Source organism: Oxyura jamaicensis, chromosome 7 (genome assembly GCF_011077185.1).
Source record: "Oxyura jamaicensis isolate SHBP4307 breed ruddy duck chromosome 7, BPBGC_Ojam_1.0, whole genome shotgun sequence".
In the NCBI taxonomy this organism is placed as follows: Eukaryota; Metazoa; Chordata; class Aves; order Anseriformes; family Anatidae; genus Oxyura; species Oxyura jamaicensis.
In genome coordinates this window covers 21,200,640-21,215,427 of record NC_048899.1, presented here as the reverse complement: position 1 = coordinate 21,215,427, position 14,788 = coordinate 21,200,640, and the positions used below count along the sequence as shown (strand labels likewise).

General features: G+C 37.8%; 1 long non-coding RNA gene across 1 annotated transcript in view; it reads right to left on the bottom strand.

The window, feature by feature from the left end:
- Positions 1–9,269, bottom strand: part of LOC118169846 — a 50,520-nt gene extending 41,251 nt beyond the window's left edge. Inside the window, exon 1 of the long non-coding RNA XR_004752308.1 lies at positions 9,160–9,269. This is a non-coding gene — a long non-coding RNA (uncharacterized LOC118169846). The remainder of the gene's footprint in view (positions 1–9,159) is intronic.
- Positions 9,270–14,788: the final 5,519 nt, after the last annotated feature.

The window sequence follows — 14,788 nt, the reverse complement described above, 5'->3', positions numbered from 1 at the left end:
TACACATAGTTTCATAGTTTACTACACATAGTAAATTATATATATATTTCTTCCCATTCTCTTCTACACTGAAAATGTAAGCATGTTTTAGCAGAGTTGTAAATAGAAAAAAATATTGCTTAAGGTTTTGCAAGGCCCTTCACGTAAGCAGAACCCGCATGCTCTGCTCTTAGTGTGTATGAAACGTGCACAGTCTTTAGAAATGCAGATAATCAAAAAAAGAGCCACTAGGGACACAAAGTAATAACATTAGCTAATGCCACACAGTAATGTTTATTTAACAAATCTGTGTTGCATGCCTGACATTTCCCCTGGCATCAATTTATTTTGTTTTGCTTTTCTCTGATAGCAGCACAAATGCATTTGAAATGTAAACTTATTTTACACCTACCAAAGTGTATACAAAATATAATAAAAACATATACATCTTTTTTAATATCTTATGGGAATACATACTGGAGATGTGCAGAAAGCCCGACAGTCTAAATAAATGATCTAGATTATGGAAAATGTTCATTTTTAGCTTTCCCAATAGCTACTAAAACTGCAATTGTCAATGTACTGTACATCACTGCATTATGTTATTTATAAAGTGCCACAATGTGACAAAATGATGCTATCCATCAGGATCCAATCTTAACTGAAAGTGGCAGGGGAAGTGGAGCGGATGGAAAGATATCTTTGCAGCCCATTCAAAGCAGCAGTTTGCAATAGTTAGAAATAGCAATGTTTTGAAGTTTCATTTACAGATCATTTGGAAAAGTGTACACAAATGATTTGATGAACTAAATTAAGAAAAAAAGTTTCTACTTTCAAATTGTTCGGTAACCTAACCATCTCATGCTCCACCTTCCTTCCAGCCACTTAAGCACAGAGTTTCATTCATGCCACTCTTGCTTTCTTCATTGACGTCCTAGATTTGTCAGCCGTTCTTTTCAGGATCAGTACCTTTCTTCATTTAGAAAGCCAGCCCAGCCAGCTGTCTCCAAGAAATCCTCTTTAATTTCCCTTCTCTTTGTTGTTCAGTGGTGTTTTATCTTTACTACCTCACCAGACTTTTACAGAACAATGAAATCCCAAATTTTGTTCTCTCTTCTAAAACACGTTCTTCAAGTTTTGTTGGAGAACATCGAGGACAACATCAGATAACACACCAGGCAGGACGACTTCAATTATTTCATACTACTTCCAGAGTAGATTTAAAAAAAAAAAAAAAAAAAGAAAGAAAGAAAGGAAGAAAGAAAGAAAGAAAGAAAAGGTGTCATTAAATTTAAAGTGATGGGAAAGAATAACCTGAAACATACAAATGCAGTGATGGGCCCCCAGTTAGATATTACTACTCTACAAAAGTCAGCTCAATGCTCAGCAGAGGTCAGAAAAGCAAATAGAGCATTAAGGACTGCAAAGAAGGAAAGGGAGAACAAAAGACAAAACATTATGTGACTTCGTAAATCCAAACATACACAGTTCTTCCACTCTAAGCACAGCTCTGATAACATCATTAAAGGAAAGCAGAGAGTTGGGAAAAGCGCAACAAGTATAATCAGGTTTATAGAAATAATATAGAAATAATATATAATCAGGTATGTAGAAAACTTCCAAAACAAGGAGTCCAATTTGCCAAGTTTCTCTTTTCCAGCAGGGGAGAGTTATGCCCACGTCTGTTATGAAACAAACTGCGAGGTAAAGGTGACCATGAATCGCCTGCTTGTCACTTACAAACGTCTATAGACAGCATCTGGTAAACATACCAGGCAGCATGTTTAAAAACAAAAAATCCTTCCACATAACAAGAATCTAAACTTTTCCTGAAATGTAGTGGAAGTGTATACATTGGACCAAATTGGGCTGGAAGCAGTTGATGGTCAAGTAACAACTACTTAAGAACTGACCAGACACAGCCCATGATGGCAAAGCGCTCTGACAGACCAAAAAGAAATGTTGGCCTTCAAATAATGTAAATGGACCCTCCCATGCCTTCTGTTACAGGCCAACGTATTCAAGAATGGAAGATGTACCCTGACAGGAGGAGGAGGTTTAACAAGGAACCTTACACACACAGGTAGTTTTGACTACACTGTGAAATTAATACTGTGAGTTTTTCTGAGTGATTTTTTTTAAATCATCATTAAGAAAAATACCTAGATATAGAAGCTAATTTATAACATGGGAGTCTTACTGCTATTGCTGCCACATTGTAATGTGGAAGAATATACTAGGATATGCTGCCATATGGTCATATTTGCTCAGTTGCCCAGCTCTATCTATTTTCTTCTTCAGTGCAAATGCAGCTTGTGTTGCACAAAAACAATGTTAAATGAAAAGCTATTCTTCTAGGTATAATGCATAATTTAAAAATCTGCTAGCCCAGGTATAAATATCACTGTTTACGTATTTGACTGATACCTCCTTTGCCTGGCATAAAAACAAAATGTGGATGCTTACCCAAAGGCATAAGATGTTCTGGCATTGCAATATATATATATATATATATATATGTAGGAATAGCCACAACTGACTGCCATTAGAGGCACTAGCAGCACATTGATATATTTGGTGCACTGCTAATCACTGCTTGGATGTACACGGTACATAGGTTATACTTCAGAACATCCCCTGCAGGCCCCCTTAGTATTTTGGATACACCATCTTGACAATAGATGATGCTCAATAAAAATAAAACAACCCAAAACACACCTCCTTCCTTGAACCCTACGTATCACACACAAGCACAATTCTTTTCTTTCTGTCTTGGGGGATCAACAGCAAGTAAATTGGCACATCTCAGTTAAGAAGTGAAAGATAACTTCAGTATCGCATACCTAGTTTTTTTGGGTTCCCCCCAAACACGGTTCTGTGTGCCCTTACCTCTTGCTCTTTGTTACCTCTCTGCAGAAAACTCTAATTCTGTTCAGTTAGCAGAGGAAAACTGAAATTCTTACACATGATTTTTCATCATTGTATTTACTCCGCATTCAGTGGCATCATATAACAAGCCTTTATTCTTCCTTCTCCTAAAGATGTTTTTCAAAACACACACTGGGCAACATACAAGTGTTCATGCCAGAGCAAGGCAGTTGGTCTTACAACACAGACTGTAGTCTGTTGTTTTCTCTCTTCCTCAATGCCAGTGTTTTTTAATCCACATATAGCATCACTCTAGTCCTTTCCCTGCCACAACTGTTTTTCCTAAACTGCTGGTCACCCTTAATGGGTCTGTTACTGGCTCTATTCCAAGTTCAGAAACCTTGAAAAGTTCCAGGCAAGATTCTCTGTTGGAAATCCATGGTGTAGGTTACTGTATGATCTTGGAAGCTGCAGCTGTAGAGAACATGCCGAAGCCACTACTACTCAAGTCTCACAACTTTCTTGGGTTTCTACTATATAAAGCATCTCCTAGGCATATGTATCCAAACTAAAGGATTCATATAAGTTGTTTTTAATATTATTTGTCACCTAAAAAAGAAATTTTATTTTTATGTACTTCTGCTGGGAGTTGTTTCCCTGCCCCTGCTTACGGCAAAGATACCAGAGCAGAATGTGTTACCAAATGTAAAACTGAAGCGGGAGTCTAGTTCAATACACAGGAAGCATGAATGCCTTGGGACTGACAGAGAACTGCTGCTGACTAACACACTTGATTTAGATAAGAAATTTATTCTTACTCCTTTTCCTACTACCCTCAAATAACATACATATATCAGGGAGATGAAAATCTGTTTGAGACCACTAATTAGAAATAAAGTAGGACTTTGCACAAACAGATTCTCCTTTACCAGATGGTTCCACTAATACTCACTAATAAAAAGCCTGTTTACGGAGCTTATGTTCACTTAGATTGAAAGAGGCCAGAAACAGCACAATTATGTCAGCAATTAATCTCATTAGAAAGATTCTTTGTCAGTTTTGTCTGGGAACTCCATAGCTTTTACAACTTCACTCAGTGCAGATTTCAATTCAGCAGTGCAACGTGCCTGACAAGCCTTCAGCAGCAGAGCTGTACTTCTGGCTGTTAAGACAAGGTCTTAAACACAATCTTATCAATATTTGAACATGCATGTATTAATGCGACTCCTTGAGGATTTACCTTATAGTTCTACCTCAGTCTTCCATTTATTATCAAAGTAAACAGTGTCTACCTATCAAAAGTTTTGAACTGCTACACTAGTAGAGTTCGGTGAACATATCAAAATCTTTATCATAACTTCTGCTTATATTGGCAAGTGACTGATTCATCTCAAACAAAGCTCCCTCCATTAACAATTCTTTCTCTCTCCCATTCTTTATTACACCACTCAGTAAGGAAGTCAGAGGAACACATTTTCTATGAAAAATATTTTAATTCAAGGTTATTTTCATAACTTCTCTCTTAGTAGGGAAGACAACATGCATTAGCCGTTCTTCAGAAGAGCTATGGTAACAAACATTTAAGCATGAAATACAATCTCTTCTCAAGCACATGTAAAGTAGGACTGTGGAAAGCTTAGGAGCTCCCTGATAAATATGACAAGATATAAGTAATCAGATTGTGTATGCACCATCTGGGTATGAATGGTAAACTAAAAACAATATCTTACCTACTCAAAGAAAACAAATAAAATCATATTTCACGTTTCATACTGCCAGAGAACTACTCGAACCCAAGGTTTTGCCCTTGCTCAGTTCCTCTCAGTCACCTGAAGACTTTTTGCTGTCTTCCCATATTGTTTGTGGTGCGGTTTCTCATTACTGATCTTCATTTAAAATTCTCCTAGCTTCTGAATATCATCTTCTCTCCACCTACACAGAGCGGACCAAGCGCATCTTTCCTCCTCCTTCCTCCCACACCAATGAAAAAACAAACCTGAGGTCACAACTGGTCGTATCTCATTCCTCAGAGTCTGTCTCCACAAGCAGAGCACTCAGTCTTTCTGTACCAGCTACACTTCTCCAAATTGGGCTAGCGTCAGTCCCTACTTTACTGAAGCCAACTTAAATATGCACATACCTTGAATATACTGATAGAAATGCGCTGAAAGAAGAGACTGTCTGAGATCTTGTGCTCACAGTGAAGATTTTGTGTGTCCAGGCAGCATTAATAGAACAAGAGAACCTCTTCCCCAAGACTAATGCTGCAGTCAAGATATTTAAACTAACATCATTACTCCTGGGAAACAGAGGTTCTTGCAAGAATACAGTACAGTCTGAAGACAGATCATTTTATTTCTTTAGAAAATGAAAGAATGGTGTTATTGAGCTTATTTGATACCTCAAATCATTGTGTAATGCATGTATTTTTAAAAAATAATCATCTGCATTATGAAGTTAGTGACATCATGAAAGATTCTTTAAAGTATTTTTTTTTTAAACTGTCCCAGTTATATATGTGAAGAGAAACTATAAAAATCAGAATGAAAGAACAATTCTTAAATTAGTACAAGGGCAGAGCAACAGCTTTTTTCAAAAATGGCTTTTATGCTGAACATGTTTGCAGTTTTCAAATTTATGGGTGTAGCTGTCAACATGTATATTCACTTTTAGAATATCGTCCTGGCTTAATGAGGTCTCCTGGAATGATTTCTTTTTATTAAAAGTTAACATATGTATGTATCTGGTTTCCACCTTTCTACTTTTTGTTGTATTTTTCTTAATCTGCACTACTTTTTAGCAGAGAGGTCACAGCAAAGTTTAGTTTAAAAACTTTATAGTGCATTCAACTACTTCAACACTTCAAGAAACTTGCAATAAAACTTTCAAGTAATGACTGTTACAACAGATACTTGTCTTCAATTAATAAATAACCTAGAAAAAACTACAAGACAACAACATTTTAGTTACAGCTACATACAATCACCAAATGGTGCTACATTCTGAAAGAAGTAAGATGCCCTGCTAGTCACTCCATCTTAGGTCACTCCTCAAAGTTCTGGCTCATACCATGCCTCTGTCCGCTTCTTTCTGTCTCACTGTCTCTGCATCTGTCTCCAGCTTATGCTGATGCTCGTTAGGCAAGGCACAAGAAGATTAGAGTCAAACACATACACTTCTTAGAATGAAACTTTCCCTGCAACATCAGGCTGCCAAGTGATGCATTCAGACTTATTCAGTAAAAACACTGGTGCTTCATGAGCTTGGAATTGTTCCATGAGATTCTGCAGGTGACTGATTGTGACAATTTTCAAATTCATACACATCCCTGCAAAAGTGCCTCATAATCATGGGTCAACCTTATTAAGACTTTTTCCTCATGAACAACTGGAGTAGTTGTTGTTCTTTCATCTCTTCACTTCCGCTTTATCTTCTCATTTATTCTTTTAAGTCTTAGGGGTTTTCAGGGTTGAAGCTGCCACGGTCAACTTGGCTAAACTGCCATAGTTCTCTATGCTCTCTCTTGAGGCTCGCTTCCTCACACCTCTTCATCATACCTCTCTTCAGGAGCTCTTGCTCTCTATTCATTTCATTTTTCTTCCATTGAACTACCCACAGGGTCTAATATGCTCTAAAGGCAACTCACTCCTCTCTAAAGGCACTCAGTTACCTCCAGCCCAATTTCTTTGTCTGTACAACCCTGTATAGAAGAATTTCTCCACCATCACTTTTCTTTGAGGAGTCTGCATAACGTCACATGTTTTTCTCTGAGTGTGATAACTGTGCAAGCACCCTGAACAGTACACGTTCATTAATCCATGCAGTACCATGTTTTCCAGCACTTGATTCATTAACTACAGTTACAGAACCCATACTGCTTCCAGATTACAACAAAAACTTGCTAGAAGAACTGCAAACCAACAACACTTTTCTTATAACAACACGGATATCTTCCTCTTTTCTTTCGGATAAGTTATAGGAAGATGAAATATTTAATTGGTCAATTACTTAAAGAGAAAGAGATGAACCTGTAAAAAAAAGTCTAGGAAAATGTTACATACACAAGGAAAATATTGAAAACCTAGAATAATATTCATTGTTTCAGTTCCTGAAACTCCTTTGATCAGCTTGATGACAAAAGCATGTTCATTCTTCCCTGTAGTTTTAAATTCATGCTAAGAGGTATTGCTTTATTTCAAAATGGAAGGAGAAGTAGAACATGTATTTTCATAGAAAAAGGAGAATTTCACTTCATCATACAACAAAATCTAGAATCCATTTATTGCAGCCACATTATCCTAAGCAAAGGGGTAATGCAAGTCAGCCGTACATCTTTGCCATGGGGAGGCCCTTTTAAGGGCCACCTTTATGGCAGATACTGTTTGAACTAACAAAATCAGAAAGTTAGCTCACTCACATAATGCTTTTTAGTGCCTAACTCTACAGTGCTAAGGAATGAGAAAATTTTTCTTCAAACGTATCATGCATTTTACATATTCACAAGGCCAAGGCCATTTCAAATATAGATTCCTACTGCAAGTCATTTCTCATAAAGAAGGTTTTGAGTAGTTTGTGCGTGCATGTTGTCCCCCCCCCCCCCCCAAATACAGAATATAGGATAAAAACAACAGTATCTAACAGTATCAGTAAACAAGTATTAAATAGGGAAAACACCCCTAATTCTTAGTTCAACTTCATATACTTTGTTTCATTTACCTCAAAAATAGAGATGGGTATGGTTCAGTTACACTGAACCCCGTGACCACAGTCCATCGTTAAATATATTAGCTACAATTTCCACTTCAGCGCCAAGTAAAGTATCACCCTATTACACTTTGTGAATTTCCACAAGCCCTTAAAGTTATTTTTGACATCTTTGACTCTGATCCTGCCAACGCTCACACATATTATCTTGAGCAAACTGAAATGTATAGCATTATGCATGTGTTTGTTTGTGTGCTGTGCATCATGTAAGGAGTAAGGACTTCATTAATTGTTTGCTACAGAAGTGAACCCCTTTGGATGTTAGGCATATGGGTGAGAAATTCTCTCCAATGGCTTATCATCTATTGTTGTTCCAAATGTTAATATCTCTTAAATTTCTTTCCTTACCCTTCCACCCTCCTACACACATCACCTCCTTTACATTCTCCTTAAATGCCTAAAAATAACTAACTATGCATATGGTCTGAGCACCACAGCCCTATACCATGTAACTGAGGAGAGAGTATTTTAGTTTGAATAGCTGACCTCACATCTATCATCAGATTTTTTTTCCTCCATGAGTTATCTCCCAGAACTCAAACATTCAACATACACTGTGGATTTGGCAATTGCAGAGTTCTCTAAAATTTAACAAAATAAGCTTTTTGGGTAAATAAAGTCTGTGAAAGCTGTGCGCTTATTTTCTCCCAACTGCTTCCTTTTGTGTGGTAAAATCATTTGAAATTAAAAGTTTAATCTTCTTTCAAGTATTTTTTTTCACATTAGAAATTTTCTGCTGGCATTAAAAACAAAACAAAAAAAAAATCCAAACTTCTGATAAACAGAAGTGTTTTCCAGACTTCTTGGGAACACATCAGCCTACCCCATATTCAGGAACACAAGAATAAAGACTCATTCATTTAGTCAGCTTCAGCCATAAGGAACAGAACTAGAAGCACCTCATTCAACTTCCCTTATTTTTTATACCATCATGGTTGTTGTAACTAATGCTCTGCTGTGCCCCTTTCTCTTTCCACAAGTAGTCAGCTGGTATAATGGAAGGGGAAGCTGAAATATGTTTGTGAAAAGTGGTGTTTCAACTTAGCTCAGAGCAATGAGAAAAGCAAGAAAAGAAAGCTGTACATCTGGGTTGATACATCTCCCACAGGACTAGAGAAATGCCTCTAGGATTACTGTCTGTTAAGGAAGCTCTAGGTCACAGTCTAGTTTCACGCCATCAAAGAGGCATGGTATTTTGGATAAAGAACAATCATTTTTACTTAGACACATCCTCCACCGTGAAATTCTAACTGTGCAAATTCAGTGGCAACAGCAATACAAATACCTTATCCGGGTCTCATTCTACAAAATGCTCTGCTCTAATTCTGCTGCCTACTATAACCAGGTCTAGAAACACAGACTGCAGTTACCATAATTCAAGTTTAAAGCACAGTAAGCAGAGCTTAGTACTTGAAAATAAAGGGACTCTAATTTATAAACACAATAGAAAGAAAGGCAACACGAGGTGCATACCAACCTCGCCTCATAATTTCCACACACACCAACGCCTTCCAACCTAAGGTAAAAATAAAAAAAAAAATAATTTACCATTTGTGCCGAATTCACTCTGATGCATATGCCTCCTCCAAACACACTGCCAGTCACACACGGAGCACACAGCTCTGTCATGGGCATGCTCACCACCTCTTATGACCTCCAGTACCTCAGACCCTGGGGCTCATCGGTACCAGCTGTTGGGTCACTCCAACCTTTTCAGGAGGCGAGGGGTTGCTCAAAGCCCCCTTTGCACAGGGCCTGCTGAAAGAGGGGCCCCAACCAGTAGATACTGCAGTAGACCCTCACCTTTGTTCAAGCTTCATCCACAGCAGGCTCCCTCAGCAACGCTCTTTGGTAGAGCTGCACTAGGCAGCACAGAAATGGAGCTGGAAGGAAAGAGGGAGAGAACTGTGAGCCACATGTGGCTTCTGCTCTCCTTCCCCTCAGATAAGGGTCACGCTCCAGCTCCTGGGGATGGGACTGAGCCTTCAGGGCTACTCCTACCTGTCCCTGCTGTTTATAGAGGGACTGCAGCTCACCCTTTAGCTCCTCTCATGTCCCTGGCCTGTAACCAGCTCTTGTCACCTCCTGTTCCCTCTCACAGGGTCATTACAACCTAATACATTGCACAGGTCCACACATGAGAATGTTCTGGGAAGTCTCACAAGGCCTCCAATGTTGGCTTGAGCCACCCCCAGGGCTCCCTCAGGGCCTACAGCTGAACACCTGGTGCCTTCCTTCCCCACAGCTGCTTTGCGCCACCATTAGGGCTTGCTTCCCTCAGGAAAGCAAAAAGCCAGGGCCATATTTCTGCTCCAGCTACTCCCTTAACGGGAAATAAAGTAATTTCTTTTATTTTGGTGTGGGAGGGGAGCCCAGACCTGTCTCCTCCACAGCTGGCCTGTTGGCCAATTCTCCCTCAGCTGGACTCTGGGAGGTCCCACCTGCCTCCTATCCTAGGTCTGCCTGATTGCTGCCCTGGGCACAGCTGAGAGGCTGCAGCCTCTTCTCACCACCTCACTGCCAGGCTCAGCCCCTCTCAGGCAAACTTTTCCTCATGGGCCTGCTCCCAGGGCAGCGGCCCTGTGCCTTCGGCCTCACCTTAATGTGCCTGAGCAGTTCCCATGGAAACTCTGGGCTCACTCGAGTGCCTAAATCGAGCATATGCTTAAATGTTGAGGAAGCTGCAGCTTCACATGGAAACCAGTTTAGTGTTTTACCATAAAGTTTAGGGGAATAATCTGTATTATTAGTGTTCATCATAAAATTCTATTTTGAAAATGCGGCTCGCTAGTGGATAGAATTTTCCCAAATTGCTTAAAAGATTAATAAAATAATCAAATAATCATCTTAGCAGAGGAAAAGAAAAAAGAAAAAAAAAAAAAAAAAAACTATCCCTGTAAGGAATCACTTTATTGCCTATACATGTGAATGAGCTGGTTTAATACTCAGATTCACTGCCTCCTCTGCATTTAATCTCTTTCCTTTTATGTCCTACTCTGATTTTTTAAAAGACTTTCAGGCTTTTTTTTTAAATTAATTATACAAATCATTAGTATTAAAAAGGTAATATAATGGTTTCAAGAACAAGCTTCACGGACTATCTGCATATTTAATCATCTCTGCTAATAAATTTTTAATCACTCATTGAGTTCAGGTTCTTGTCTTGAAGCTTAACTTGATAACAAACCTAGCAACTGGTAGAACTAATTGGTACAGAGCAAGTGAATAATTTATAAGAGGAAAAAGCACTGGGTGTTCTAGAGGTGTGCAGAGACCACAAGTCACAGATATTTCTGGGAGGTAGCAGGAAAGCAGTGGCTGACGACAGGAATTTTGTGATACGCTGCTGACATCCAGAGGCCAACAGTCAATACTGTTCACGTATGTGAACCGGGCTGTAAAGCATGCTGTAAAGTCAGATTCATTAAGTTTTAAATATTCATGCATTTCATTAAAGTTAACATTAATTGCACTACCATACACATTGATTATGCATAGACCATAAGTGTTTAACCTCTGAAAGCTTGCGAGTATGTTCAAGTAATGGGGTACGTCCCATATTCAAGGATTTCAGTGAAATCTATGGCCACAAAGTTGAAATTAAAAATTAAATATATTGCAGTACTAAAGAATAGTAGTTCCAAATATCTGAACAGTAATAAAATAATTATTTTACTAACCGAATAAAAATTGATGTAAACTACAGGTTGATTTGTATTATAGGTTGCTTTCTAAAATAAAGTGATAAAGATAACACAAACTATATGAGACTTACTAACAAATGCTAGACTGATTAGCAAGCTACATATATTAAACAGTTACATTCTTAATTTGAATTGGTGGCTGACTGGCTTTAATTTAGATGAAGACGACTACCTTATAAACAATATAACAACACAAAAAAAAAAAAAAAAAAAAAAAAAAAAAAGCTATTCCCTTATTCCTTTAAAATAAGCTGGTTAGTATCTTAAACTTAAATGCCCCAAGTCTATTTACACTACAGAGTAATTTTGTGCTACCCCAGGGTAGCACAAAATGCTACAAATGTGTAACCAGGATGTAACAGACAATATTTGACAGAAATGCAATTATTGAAAGACCCCACTTCTAGTGAGTTACTTATATAATCCTCTTTTATTTAATGGGTTAAAGCTCTCTCAAAACATTTAGTTTGATGAACTGAAGACTTGCTACATGTCAAAAAATTCATTAAGTGAGTTAATAAGACTGTTATGTAAAAACATTCAGAAGTTTAAAAATGTCATTTAATGCTGCCCATGCAACCTTAATTCTGGCCGTATATGTATATGTATTATGAAACACCAGTGAATTAACTTTTAATCTCCTTTGAGCCAAAAAGATTTTAAGATTGGAAACTAAGGCATAAAGGGCATGGCCAACAAATACAATGCCAAACTTCAGAGCAATCTCTAAACTAGCTCACATCTTGAAGAGCATACCCCTGCAGGGCTAATTACCCCAGATAAAACGACTTGCTTGCAGTTACACTGCTTCTGGTATCTCTGCATGGCAAGCTTCTCTCTTCCTGGTACTGCACTACACAGATATACTCACAGAAGTCTAAAATTTTAAATCAGAAGAAAATATGGAGTGCTTTTCAAAGAGGGTACTTCAAACTTGGATGCTTTGACATTGATTTTCCCCCAATTAGTTTAAGGCTGTAGATTCTGACCTTCCCAAAGGTAAAAATAAATCTCCTTCTTAAGTATTAAAATAAACCTTTCCAAACAACATCAATTGCAATTAAAAAAAAAGTTCTTAAATCGTCTATAAGGTAGATATAAAATTGTCCATATTTTGTAGAGAAGCAACTGTTAAGAGACAGATAGACCAGTCTGCCCAAAATAGTACTGATTTTCTCCCTGAGCTGTTAACAACTCCTGATTAGCCAATTTTCTTTGTGAAGGTGGGCACCAAAGTGTAGTATTCCTAATTAGAAGCCACAGTAGCATACTAAAATTCTGTTTAAACAGCATTGCTTACACCCTTAAAGAACTTTATGGTCAAACATATCTTGTGTGATATAATAAAAAACCTTGCCATTTTTCTGACAAGAAAATACTACTTACTAGCAAGGATCTTTTAAGTCATGTATCAGCCACCTGTACCATTTAGCATGTTTTAAAGTAGTCTGAAATATCAAAGAGTTTTTTGGGGTGTGGTGTTTTGTTTTGTTTGCTTGTTTGAAATTAGGACTATTTCCTCCATATTTCTTCCTTCTGTAATACTAAAATGAAAAGGTAGCCTGTTAAGTGATTTACACACCAGCCAAGATTATATTAGTTTAACTGTTTTGTTTTCCTAGGGCATAGTCATAAACAACCAAACAGTTCAGGAAATGTATGCAGATTTAAAAAAAAAATAAAAGAAAAAAGAAAAAAGAAAAAGGTTTTGTATTCTCAGCAAGATTTCAGTTTAGATTTTAATTAAAAGAGCTGTCAAAATCCAGGAGGCACCACTTTACAGAGCAAGAGTGCTTTGAATACTGTCAGTTAAAAACCCTTTCAAATGTCCAAAACCCATGCTCATTGAGCAATACTTCATTATATGTGTTGTTTTGGTTTTTATTTGGTGGTGGGGTTTTTTGTTTGTTTGTGTTTTTTGTGCGTGTTTTTTCCTATTTCACTCATGAAAACTGAAAAAAACAGGTGAGGATTCTTGATGGCTGATGTCCTTCCAGTACATGACATAATCCTCACATTTGCCTTTCCAAAGGTAAAAAGGTACTCACTGAGCGGTTAGCTTCACTACCAATGACAGTGGCAAATACATAAATACAAATAAAAATGATGGCAAAGCTTTCACATGTCTAAGTGGACTAGAGTATACAACTCAATTCATGTCTCAGAAGATGATCTAAAAATCAGGGATGCAAAGGAGAAAATTCCTCCTTACTCTGTGCCAATCTCTGAAATAATACAAAACCTTAGAAGTAATCCCACTGCTAAACTAAATCTGAAGAGGCTTTAATTAAAACTACATTTTTGTAATTACAATTTGAAATTATATTCAAGGTTTAAGAGTTAAATTTATTAGACTGTGAAGAGTTTTACAAGGCATTTCTAATGTAATGAGCTCAGACACCACATATGTTGCATCTTTGGTACACGTTATGAAGAGTTGCTTTTTTAATGAGCTTTAAAAACTGTATTTGCATACCAGAGGAAAAGGTCAGTGATGTGTGGATCAAGTCAGTAAATTAAGTATCACAGCATTACGTTATTATGATTGCCTTCCACAGGCACACAATAACTAAACCATAGGCTGTAGTTACCACACTATTCTAATGCACCCATCTACGCAACCTTGTCAGCTTACGTGCACTTGCAATGCTGTGTCTTGGGTCCATCTTAAAATGTCCTTCACCCAGGCCTCCTTCACCTTCTTCCTCCACCAGTTCCTAGAGCAGAACAGCTGGTGTGTCTGAGAATCAGAGAATCAAAGCAATCGAAGGACAGAGGGGCCATATGTAGCATGATGGACTCTCTCTAACCACTGCCTTCCACTACAGCCTTTACCTCAGGGGCAGGTCCTGAACCCTCATAACAAGATCAAACAAAGAGAAACAGCAAATCATCAGGACAGGGAAACAATTTTCAATCCGAGCCCCATTTCCCTTAAGACTATGTACAAAAATGCAGCAGTATCATCCCTCTTTCAAAATAGATACCAAAACTATTTTTAATGCCACAGTCCAAAATTTCACTCAGTCTACCTTAATAGCTCTTTATAGTTGGAGTGTTAGATATTTTGTAATTCCTAAAGACTGGTTAACTGGTAGCTATGCTGAAATGTGTCACTGTGATAAATAATAAAATAAGCCAAGAACCAACTGCAGATATATTCTATCCAGTTGTTCAGCAAAGAGCTGATTCACCTTTATTTGTTCATTTTAAGGGCCATTGAAGTTGACTCCCTTCTCAGCTCTGAAACAATCCACAGCACTTAACAGGTCTGTGTGTGGGCATGTGTTAGAGACTGTAGGTGTATGCTATAGGTGCATATACGTAGGTGTACCATTTTATGCATATTTATACATATCACAGCCAAGTGACACCCCACAGCTCTGTGTAAAGGTGTCAATCTAGTCATTAGATTATAAAAAAATCTTTTAAAATATTACAGCAGAAATTGCACAACTCAATACAGAGGATCT